This window comes from Rhagoletis pomonella, unplaced genomic scaffold (assembly GCF_013731165.1).
Source record: "Rhagoletis pomonella isolate Grant_MI unplaced genomic scaffold, Rhpom_1.0 Rhpom_scaffold_00002, whole genome shotgun sequence".
Taxonomy (NCBI): Eukaryota; Metazoa; Arthropoda; class Insecta; order Diptera; family Tephritidae; genus Rhagoletis; species Rhagoletis pomonella.
The window spans coordinates 88,560,528-88,573,627 of NW_023458556.1; the positions used below are offsets into that span (position 1 = coordinate 88,560,528).

The 13,100-nt window shown below is 34.7% G+C and overlaps 1 protein-coding gene across 1 annotated transcript in view; it reads left to right on the forward strand.

The window, feature by feature from the left end:
- LOC118755845 (syntaxin-binding protein 5) overlaps window positions 1-13,100 on the forward strand; it is a gene marked incomplete at its 5' end in the record, with an annotated part of 814,838 nt that overhangs the window by 148,127 nt on the left and 653,611 nt on the right.

Consider the following 13,100-nt stretch of genomic DNA (forward strand, 5'->3'; position numbering starts at 1 on the left):
TTTGCAATTTACCGTTTTTGCAAAAAAAAAAAAAATTGGGTCCACTTTATCATATATATCTCAAGAACGAATTAAGCAATTCCAAAACGGTTTGAAGCTTTTAAAAGGTAATAAAATTTTCTATAAACTGTGCATACAACACTTTTTGCTAGGCCCTGTAGATTCAAAGATAACGAACAATCATTACCGATTTTTTCAATTTTTTTTGTAAAAATATAAAAAAAATTGTACTTTGCGGGGAAGGATCTCGAAAACCTTTTATTTTTTTGCAGATTTTTTTTTTCTCCCTAAGCTCTGTTGTATTACAAAAAAAAATAAGCTATCATCGAAGAAAATCGATGCAAAACTACGTAAGTTATAAGCGATCAAATAAAAATACCCAGGTTGCGCAACTTCAATGTATGTACCTATACATACATACATATATTAAAGGTATAAAGTGCAAGTGAGATATTATCCGGATAAACGAATAACACCATAACAATGATAACACTTTTTCTTTAAATAAATCAAATAGTACTTTTAATACTCGAATTGTATTATAGTAGGTAGAGTGGTTGCATCGAAAGGAAGAGTGGTTGGGTTCGAAACCTGCTGTAGGCATGTAGTTATAAACATGTATTTCCGTCAGTTATGGGTAAGTATGCAGGTAGATTTTCAAAATTATAAGACACAGAAAATTTCTAAAGCCTACATCTAAAACAGGTAGTATTTTCTTTTCCCGGCTTGTTATAAAAAGGAACCTTTCTGTCTAGGTAAGATTTGATTTTTTCAATTTTATTCTTGTTCCGAGTATAAATATGAGTTAATGCGCTTTGAAACTTCATAACATCTTCAAGGCTCGCCGGAGATAGTTCAGTTCATAAGTCTAATTTCAAAACCGTGATTTATTAAAAAAAATAAAATGAGTAAAAGGACGCGAGAATTTGAGTGTAATAAGGATCCAGATATGTTCTGTTTCATGTGTGGCCAATATACTATCATAAGGCGACGACGAGTGTTCTCAGATCATATCAAAACTTTATACTCCAAGTATTTTGGAATTGAGCCTAAAAATGCTGAAAAACCATGGACACCGAACACTTTGTGTACATCGTGTCGAGTAGAATTGACTCAGTGGGAATCAGGACAACAAACAAAATTTGATACACCAATGATATGGAGAGAACCTACTTGCCATTCAATAGAGTGTTATATTTGTCAAACAAAAGTACTTGGCGTTGGAAGATCAAGAGGAGTAACCTATGCTAGCGTACGTACAGTGACATTACCAATCAAATTAAGATAAAGATTGTTAGAATATAGTATAAACATAAATAAATTAAAAAAAAGTTAAAAATATGGGTAATTTCATTCATAAATTGAACTTTTAACTCAATAGAAACAGAGAATAGCTAGATATTTCACTCTTCTTTATACCATACATACGTTTTGAGGTATACGTTGAAATTGCGCAACCTGGGTATTTTTATTTGATCGCTTATAACTTACGTAGTTTTGCATCGATTTTCTTCGATGATAGCTTATTTTTTTTGTAATACAACAGAGCTTAGGGAGAAAAAAAAAATCTGCAAAAAAATAAAAGGTTTTCGAGATCCTTCCCCGCAAAGTACAATTTCTTTTATATTTTTACAAAAAAAATTTAAAAAATCGGTAATGATTGTTCGTTATCTTTGAATCTACAGGGCCTAGCAAAAAGTGTTGTATGCACAGCTTATAGAAAATTTTATTACCTTTTAAAAGCTTCAAACCGTTTTGGAATTGCTTTATTCGTTCTTGAGATATATATGATTAAGTGGACCCAATTTTTTTTTTTTTTGCAAAAACGGTAAATTGCAAATATCTCAAAAACGGTACCATAAAATTAAAAATAACCTTGATTTTCGGAATCAGGGGGTGATTTTACATAAGAATTTCATAACGGCGTCTCTGGTAAATTTTGGCCGTCGACCAGTGTTATTCAGCAGCAACTCTCATTTTTCGACTACATCTTGCAAATTTTGTTGAAATATGAACAGATACTGTTCCTTACGCATAATGCGTACTAACGGACCATTTTTGAAATACAACCCCAAATTATTATTGACCGACCACTGTGATTCACAGTTTGCCTTATATGATGCGCTTAGGCTTAATTTGGGTCTTTGATCCAATACCATGACCGGCCATCTGATTGAAAGCGATTAGTTTAGTCTTGCAAGACCAACTAACCTTCAATTAAATCTTAAAAATGTGTTTTTTATTGCATTCTGAAAGGCCTAACCTATCCCAATAGGCAACGGTCCGGTTTTCGTGCGATCCGGCAAAATGCTACCACTCTCACACATGTATTTTGATCAAAATGGTTTTTCCTTCTTTTATTATGCCTTTGCGTTCAATTTGACAATTCTTCGCCTCGCTGTCTACTGATTTGCTTTCAATTTTAATACCTTAAGCGCTTCTGTAATAGTGGCTGCAGCGCTACTTGCTACTAAGTTCACAAGATATCGGACCGTAATATTTTTTGGCAGACTTCCTTTGTCCTTAATAACACTTTAGGCTATATTTTTTCTCGGTCTTAACATTTTCAAGTAGCAAACTCCCCAATTTTTTGCCACTTTTCTTGCGATCCCGCCTATCCGCAGTAAATCTATTATTTACATCTATGGTTCCTGATTAACTATATAATTAACTGGTAATCACTTCTTGAATAAATTATAATACAGAAAAAAGTCATTTGACTTCCAACCAACTTGAACATGAACATGAAGGTGAAGATAAACATAAACATTAAAAGCGATAGAGAGGAAGAAAGTGATAGGGATAAAAAGGAAATACAACTGAAGAATGTGCGATGTTATATTGTGGTGTGTTATGCTGCATATGTTATGTTATTTAATCTTATGTTATGGTATGTTATGTTATGCTAAGTACTAAGCTAAACTCCCCTCCACTTAACCCATTCCAACTAATGTTATTTCAGCTCAACTCAACTCACATAAACTATCCTTAATTTTAACGGTTGAATTTCAACCGCTGGGCGAACACTAGTTTATTTAAAAGTATAACGATGTTCGCTTTCCAATTTCTTGATAACATATCTTTTTTACAATATATTGTGCATATCATATGCAGCTTTCTTATAGTTTTAAACGGACTGCATTTAAATGTCTTTCCACATTTCCAGCATGTTTTCCTAACCTTTAACATTTTCCCTTTTTACATATCGATGGTCCTGTGCAATAACGACACATTTCAAAATTCAAAAAACGAAAACTGTTACTAATGTTAAGTGGCTCTTGTCTCTAATCCTTGTCTAATCCATTTCCATTCCTTACTAAAGTATGCAATAAGGGTTGCTAAAGTAAGTACAAAAGGTTAGACATGGGTTCGACAAGGATTAAAGACATGAGCCACTTAACAGTTTTTATTTTTTGAATCTTTAATTGTGTCGTTACTGCACAGGACCATCGATATAATTTCATTCGTATTATTTGTCTCAAATAGTTGGCGGAGTATAATATTATTAGGTCGTGGCATTTTGCAATACACATACATACACACATAAATACACAAAATACAATGCACATAAATCCACTGAAGTAGTTGAGCCATTCTGCTAACTTCATACATATGCAACATTTATTTACTGAGCACTAAAGGAATGATTCCTTTGTTTTGTGTATCGTGTTTTGTTTCAGTGTTGCTCAGGATGATTATCATTACCACAACCGTTCGTTTGGTTTGTTAGTGCCCGGGACCAGTATGACAAAAGGAGCACAAACTTTTTGCACTTGTGGAAATGAGTACGCATGAAATGGATCATATCTTTTTAACAGGTTTTCAGAAAATAATATTTATTATATTAAAATAAAGGCAAAGTATTCTGTTATAGATACAGTTAGCGAAAGTTTCATATTTTACTTGGATAAATAAATAACGAACACTTTCTATGATAATGATAAAATTTTTCTGAACCTGTTCTAGAGACTTGAGTAGTCAACTTGCTCTAATAAACTATCTTCAGTTCATGTTATTCCACTGTTCGCAGATCTATGCTAATTTTGTTTTAAGTAAATACCGTATATTTTTCGATTTGTCGTAAATGGGCTATGACTTCCAGAACTTTATTTGCATCATTGGCTTCAAAACCGAGCTGTAACCATCGATCTTTTCGGTGTTTTCAAAGCAAAACATCGAGGTACTATCGAATGTTTCCCCAGTTACGTACATAGATGTATGTATGTATGTATGCGTTTGGGGTGGGATTGTAAAACATACCGTACACATTTTGCATATTTTCTCTAATAACTGTATTTGGTAAAAATACGGTGACTGATATCACATGTGATGTAATGCATAGTATTAAAAGCGAAATTTTTAGAAAACTGACCTCCAAAGGTGTTTTTAAAAATATAAACATAAATACATATGCAGTCTTACTCAGAAAAATTTCGAGTTTGGCTATATATTTGATGACCTTGTATAACTTGTCCAGTTTTAAATATGAACTGGTATATATTTAATAGTTTTATGATTCCAGATTTCACCAAAATGTCAATATTTGAAACAAACCCCCTGCGAACAATTTTAAATTAATATTTACTATACAAAGTATGTATCAATTAATTTGTTGCCAGGGAATTACATATGGGAATTTTTAATCTGGCGTTACGTGGCATTTGTATGCTAAGATGTTAAAAAAAATTAAAAATCTAAGTTTTAAGAAGGTTTTGACATCAGCTCCACCTAGCAGTTCCATTTTTTGCAAATCTATGTCTTACTACGTTTCAACTAAACATGCCAAATGTTAAACAAATCGGAGCATAAATACGGATTTTCAAAATATTTCGACCCTGCAGCCACATACCTAGACAATTTTTCGCAAATTGTTTCATCTTAAATAACCAATATATATTATAAAAATAAACCAAATTGGCCCATAAATAAATTAGATCTATGATATTTTTTTGGGGTAGACTTTCCGCTGGAAATACCCATATTTAATTTGACGGTAATCTCAGTTCCACGATCCAGAAAATAAAGGTCGCGCCATTCGCAGACCGCTAACCCTCTCTTCGTCGATTTGACAGTATCCACCTAATCGCTGACGTCATAAAATACTTTTGTTTACATTCCCTGTTGCCAACTTCATGCCTTTCGCACCAAATTTGGTGGGTATTCAAAACGCGAAAATTTTTGAGTTTGGTGATTTTGGTGCTTTTGTTTTTAGTTTGAAGACACCAAATTAGAAAATCTTAAAAAAATGGAAGCAAAATTTATAGCAATCGTAAGTGTTGCTTACCAACTTTACAAAAATTTAAACAAAATCATGGCACAGTGACAATCATAAGCGACAACAAAATATGTGGCAGCACCTTCAATCATGCCAGAAGAAATCAACCGTCGTGCAAGAAACATTGATTTTTATTAGTTTGAATCGGCATCCTTACAATAAAATTATGTATGCATATAAAGTCTATAAAATACACTAATAAAAATTTGGTGCTTTTTCAAATTCTTTCATTCTGGTATTTATTGACGTCACGGCCAGTTGCTCTCAGCTCGATTGGCGCAATCTTGTATTCTATCATTCTTGTCTCAGTTCCATAAAATATTCGTAAAATTATTTCTCTGTCTAGACCAGGGGTGGGCAGATTTTTGGCTCTTAAAGCATTCAGTGGGCCAGCAAGTGCTACGCAAGAGGTAAATCAGTTCTCAGGATAAAGGGGTTGTGAAAAATACATTAAAAGCATGATATATATTAGTAATGACAGTCAGAGTACAAGAAATTTTAACACGCTCTTCTTCCCCCTTCATGCTGGCTCTTGGTGTTACCCCTCATCCAGCACCTAAATGTGCCAAGCCGGCTCCTAAGTGCAAAAGGCTCCTGGGAGCCACTTTGCCCACCTCTGGTCTAGACAATCACATTTGATGGATTCATCAATAGAGCCGAAAATGTGTAATACTTTATAAAATATTTTTCGTTAGTGACAGAAAAAACATCGATAGTGGTGGAAATTCAAAAATATCGGTACTATCGATAGTGCCATCGATTGTTTTCCAGCTCTACTTCAAACCGATTTAATGTTACCTGCGAATAATTAATTTTCATTAAAACCGACCATAATAATAATAGAATAATAGATCGCTTACACATATGCGTGTTAGTGTTTGGCCGAGCTTCTCCTCCCATCTGTGGCGTGCGCCTTGATGTTGTCACACAAAGGGGAGAGACCTACAGTTTTACGCCGACTCCTAACGGGATTGTATTTTTATGAGAAGCTGTTTTTCATGGCAGAAATACACTCGGAGGTTTGCCATTGCCTGCCGGAGGGTGACCTCTATTAGGAAAACTTTATTTTTATTTTTGTTGTTGTTTTGAGCCGGGCTTGACCCAGGCCCTGCGGAGTGGTAGCGCGCACTGCTAACCAATACACCACAGCGACCGCCACTTAAGGTGGAAAGTAAATGATGCAATGGTATAACAGTTTGTACAAGCGCTCCTTCCTGCATATTTCTGGGATCGAATGACCCAGAGTGGACTTTTTTCCTGTTTTTTTCACAAATCTTTAAACTTTTTCTGAAAATATAAAACTTTTTCAAATAATTTACGCCCGCGAGAACTATCAAAAATGTAAGAAACAGCTGTTTCGAAGTTCGGATTTCCTAGTCCCAAATTTTCGATGAAAACTGTACTCCCGAAGTGTTTAGAATTGGAGGATTTTTTTCTCGAGAAAAATAAAATCCTCAAGAAGAAGAACTCCAAAACCTGCAAACCTGACCGTAAATTTTAAGGATAGCTCTCAATTAGAGATGGGCGCGGGATATCGGGACCGCGGGACCCACGGTACTGATTTTATAATGGCTCCCGATACTCCCGATAAAACCTCAACCTCCGCAAATTCAGAAAACCTTCCTTAAAAAATTTGTATGAAATATGCACTTTTTATGTTTTATTGAGGCGCAAAAGAACAGCAAAAATTAAAAAAAATAATTATTTTGAAAGCCATGTGAATATTTTTAGAGATAGATTTCGAGGCCCGCGAGCGTCGGGGTGGTATTTAGTCCCATGCCCATCTCTACTCTCAATCCCTGCGCTACCTAACGGCAGACAAACACACTGATCCTTTTAAAAATCATTACGCAAAATAACAATCATTCAATGGGATTTAGAAATCTGGTAGAAAATGGTTTCCAATTAGAAGATTTTTCACATTTATATGTATGTAGATGAAAGACAACTAAGCACTTTTTTCCGTACCGTGACCTAAGGAAGACAGATGTAGCGCGTGAAATATTATTTAGAGATTTCAAGAATATAGATATTTCCGCTTTACATAAAGGAGCTTCTTCCATGAATTGGGATAGCGTATGGGTGTTTCCACCGGAAGGTCCACCACGACAAAAAAAATAAAAGTCTTATATCTAACGTATTTGCGGACCGATTTGTCTGCTTTTTAAAATATATACTGGCTATGTAAGTAGAATCATGTTTGCGTAAAATGGTCTTCCTAGGTGGCGCCAAGGTTGAGATATTTCGAAAAACCGTATTTATGGTCCGAATTGGTTCGAATTTGGCGTATGTAGTTGAAACATAATAAATCATAGATTTCCAACAAATTCACCCTGAATTGGCGCTGAAGTCAAAATATAAAGTATATTCTACATAAAATACTTGTTTTATTTGCGTTAAAAATGCATTTAAAAGCAATATTAACAAAAATATAACGATGGAATATTATGTCACGTGACGGTTGTAAAAGAAAATTGCAACAAGTTGCATTAATTCAAAAAACTCTAAAAACAACTAGAATTGCTCCAAATTATATTAAAATGAGTTTCATGAAAATAGCCATCCACAATTCGCAGAGTTCTGCGATTTTGTAAGAAAAGAAAAAATCTACTTCCATTTTTTGTCACGTAACGACATTCTCTTTAAATGCTTATATTTCAGGACCAAGCAGTTCGATTGTTTTCATTTTTTCGGTTAAATATAGAGCTAATTATGTGCTATACAATGGCCCAAAAAAGTTAAAGAAAACAAATGGTATTCCTTGTTTGTATCACATTGAAACGTACGACTGTCACGTATGCGACATATGGAAATACCCATATGGTATCTTGCAGATGTCAACGACAAGTTATAACAGTTTAATATATTTGTAAATAGTTTGTTTGAGATGCATATACCCTTGCAAATTGTCGTAGGGCCAGAAATAAAGCGACGACGGCTACGCGTGAGAGTAAAAAGGTGTATTATTCTTCGAAACTTAATAGTTCCGTTCCGACCAAAATGTTGTGGAAGAACTTAAAATCCTTAGGCGTCGCTGGCAATCAAAATAATGAGTGCGGCCTTGATGAAGAGGCAATGAACAATTTCTTCTTGTCCTCTGTAAAAGACAATCAAAGCAGAAATTTTCACTGCAATCCGAAGCTATACCATAGTTTAGAAAGGGAGTTCGAATTCTAGATGGCGACTGATGCAGACATAATAAGATGCTTTTCTGCAATAAAATCAAATGATGTTCGTATTGACGGGATTGATGTCAGATTTTTAAAGATTATTCTTCCTTGGAGAGTACCGTCAGTTAAACATAATAATAAATCATTCAATAACATCCTCGATATTTCCCAACACTTGGAAAACTGCCAATGTTATACCGGTACCCAAAGTAAATAACCCTACTGAGCCTGAACACTTTAGAGCAATTAGTATTCTCCCAGTATTGTCAAAAGTGTTTGAGAAATTTCTTCACTTGCAAATATCAACCTTTAATAAGATAAGAATTACCTGAGATTCAAATGCTTATAAAAAACGGGCTGCTTTTCTGATAAGATTCGGCTGACAGTCACGACTTTGAAAACAGAATTTTGTTCAAAATTTTCATTCCTGGAAAAGAATAATTTACTTTCCATTAGAGCTGTCAAACTATCGATGGTCAAGTCCATCGATGTTTTACGATAGTCTTAAGGGTGACTATCGATAGTATCGACCCATTTCATACATATGTTTTTCTAAATCCATTTATTTTTCGTTATCTTGCTATTATAAAATTGTTTATTTTAAAGGCTCACGGTTGCATTTTAGTATCGAGAAATATTGATAGAAATTCATTCGCCGTGTAAACAGTTAAAAAGCGATTTCAGAAATTTTCCCTGCAATTCGCCTTTCGGAAATAAACAAATTTCTTTCGAAAAATACTTTACATGCAAGGTGCCACTGCTCATGCAACTGCTTTCTGAAATTTCTCAATTTGACAGTCTTTTGAAATATACTGCGTTGCCACGTCTGGCACGCTCTTAAGACGGCAATGTAACCTCTGCTATTTCCACGCTTAAAATATAAAATGATGCTCTTAGAAATAATGCCATGAACCAACTAAACAGATCACCCAGCACGGCAACCGTGTATTTGTAATTGCATTTGAGAAAAAAATAATAGTTGATAACGTAATTTTTTAATCGGTTATTTAATTCACACTCGCGGTTTAATTCCGTTTCATTCACATGGCGGCGAAAAAATGACGTCACTGTAAAATAAAAATACTTTTTTCTCGTACCCCGTCCTGGGTGATCTTTATTCGTTCGTTCAGGAAATAATGCTGCCAAGTTTTGTTCTCTTTGAACCAATACGTGCAAATGTCAAAAGCAAGGAAAGAGAATACGCTATCATTGAAACGATAGTGGCGATAGTACTACTACTACTATACTGGTATAATGTATTCGCAGCGAACTGAGTTAGACGTGTTTTGTGAGCGGAGAATTTAGAAAAATAAATACACTTGAAAATAAAAAAGAAAAAAGCGAAAAGGACGCATTTTATTACATTTAATGACTTAATGGTGGTATGACCATTAAAGTGAGGCACTGACATGGAGTTGAGGTGTGGAAAATGTAAAAGTGGCTCGCGGGAGGCCACTATCCCGTGTAATGGTGTTTGTGGAGGTGTGTTTCACGTTAAATGTGTTGGCTTCTCCAAGTATGAGACGGATGCCTTGTTGAAGCATTCGAACTTGAAGTTTTTATGTGATACATGCATTGACTATATCAAAGGTGCACATAATAGTTACAAAGAGTTAATTGAGTTGATTAAAGAAAATGGAAAAAAATGTGAAAATATCGTGGAAGAAAAAATAAGTAAAGTGAACGAAACTGTAAAGCAAATTAAAAAGATAATCACAGACAAAAATAAAGAGAGCCAGGTCGAAGTAAGAGCGACCTACGCAGACAAACTAAAAGGGGGGAGCGGCGGGAAAAGCACCTGTCATATTGAAGCCTAAAACAAATCAAGAAAGTGAAGTAACGAAAAAAGAAGTAAAAACAATAATTCAGCCATCAAAATTGAGTGTTGGAGTGAGCGGAATAGCTAATAGACAAAACGGAGCAGTGGCAATACGTTGCGATAGCGATGAAGCAAGAAAAATATTAGTTAACGACATTAAAGAAAAAGTGAGCGAAAAATATGATATCCAATTACCAACTATGAGAAAACCAAAAATTTTAATAAGTGGTCTGAGTGAAGTGCTAGATGGAGAGGTAATCATAAACGCCATAAAAAGCCAAAACAATTTGAAGGATAGCTATATGAAGTGCTTAAAAGTACATAAATCACCCAAAAATCCAGCGGTGCACAATGCATTGCTGGAAATCGGCGGAAAAGGTTTCGAAAAAGTTATGAGTTTAAAAAAAATAAACGTTGAATGGGATAGATGCAAAGTATATGAGAGTAATAATATTTTAAGATGCTTTAAGTGCTGGGGCTTTAATCACAAAGCTGCAGGATGCAAGGAAAATGACCAAATATGTGCCAAGTGTGGCGAAAAGGGCCATACGCATCATCAGTGTACATCTGAATTGTTGAGATGTGTGAATTGTGTGAGAGCAAAACAAAGGTTTAATCTGGGTAGCTTATGTGTAAATCATGACTGCAGAGACACTTGTTGCCAATCTTTACAAAAAAAATTAAAAATTGAATCTGAAAGGATTCAGTATTAGCAATTAAAGTCTAATATAAATTGTTTGTATTTGAACATTGGCGGTATCAGGGCGCACTTCAACCAGCTCGAAGCCATCTCATTTGATGAACAATTCGATTTTATTTGTGTAACTGAATCCCATGTGACAAATAGTGTGCAAAATAATGAAATAGAACTCAGTGACTATAAATTAGTGAGATGTGATAGTATATCGAACCATACAGGAGGAGTACTTTTTTATGTAAGCACGAAGTGGCAATTTGAAATAATAGAAGACATTGCAATCGGAAAAAGTATATGGTGTCTGACTATAAAAGTAACTTGTAAAAATATAAAATTGACATTGGTTGGTCTGTACAGATCGCCAGATAGGCAAAGTTGCCCAGAAAGAGTATTTTGTGATTTTTTCAACGAAAAAATAGATCAATGGAGTGATACCGCTGGTGAAACGCTAATAATGGGTGATTTTAATATAGATTGGCTTGTAAATAACACATACAAGCAGCAAATTTTTCAAGCAGTTTCAGACAATGCGTTCACGCAAGTAGTGTCAGAACCAACAAGAGTTACAAACACTAGTGCTACATTGATCGACTATGTAGTGACTAATATGCCCGATGTTGAAGCTAAGGTGAACATGAACTATAAAATAAGTGCTGGAAAATGTCCATGGTGGTACCAGTGGAAAAAGTAAAAAGCGCGGTTAATCCAGAAGAGTTCCGGCCAATCAACATGTTAATGACCGAGAGTAAAATACTTGAGAAAGTCGTACACAAGCAACTGGAAGACTATATGGAGGAGAATCAACTGATATCCGAAAACCAGTCAGGATTCAGGCAGCGACATAGCTGTGAGACAGCGTTAAATTTGGTAATTTCGCACTGGAAGTCAGAAATGAACGAAGGAAACTGCATAGCCGCTGTATTTCTGGACTTCAAGCGAGCCTTCGAAACAATAGACAGGTCTATTCTGATAGAGAAAATGAAAAGGTACGGAATTGATGGTGTGGAAAATCAGTGGTTCGGAAGCTACTTGAGTAACAGGTGGCAACGCACGAAAGTCGCAGAGGGCATCTCAGAGCCTGCACAAATAACACTAGGCGTGCCACAGGGTGCCGTGCTTGGTACTCTTCTGTTCTTAATATACATTAATGATATGGAAAATATACTACAAGGAGTTAAAATCTGTCAGTTTGCAGATGACACACTATTATATACGTCTGGAAAATCAAGTCAGGAGTGTATAGCTAGATTGAATTATAATTTGAAATTTGTCTATAACTACGTTAATATGAACAAGCTAAAACTCAACGTAAAAAAAACGAAAGCAATTGTGATCAATGGCGAATCTGAAGATAATATTATAGTTAACGATGAAATAATAGATAGAGTTGATGAAATAAAATATCTCGGCATTGTCATTGACAAAAAGCTAAATTTTGATAAACACATAGATTACATCTGCAGGAAAATCTCAAAAAAAATTGGATTTTTTCGAAGAATTCGCAAAAATATATCTGTCAGCAGCGCCGTGAAGATATTTAATGTAATGATCAAGCCACACTTTGATTACTGTTCAACCATTTTATTCCTGGGATCAACACAGATGAAAAACAGGCTGCAAAAACTACAAAACAAAGGGATGCGGTGTATACTACTATGTAGCAGGCTGACGCCAATCACCTATATGCTAGACACACTGCAATGGTTAAATATTAATCAAAGAACCACTATGAACGTACTCCTTTTTGTGTTTAAAATGAAATATCATCTATTACCAAAGTACTTAACGAGTCAAATAACATATGTGGGAGATGCGCAACCCTACAGCTTAAGAAACAAGAATGATTTTAGAATCAAATTTCATAAATCCAATAAGGCACAAAATGTTTTAATGTATAAAGGTCTAAAACTATTCAATGAATTGCCAAGCAATATAAAAAACGAAAGAAATATTAATGTATTTAAAAGACTGATAATATATCATATTAGAGAACATTATAGCTCACAATAAGTCAATTAACTATTCTTAAGATACATTTTGTATTTCTAAACTGTACCTGAAAGTTTTAAATAGCTACGGCTAAATAAAGAATCTACTACTACTACTACTACTACTACTACTACTACTACTACTACTACT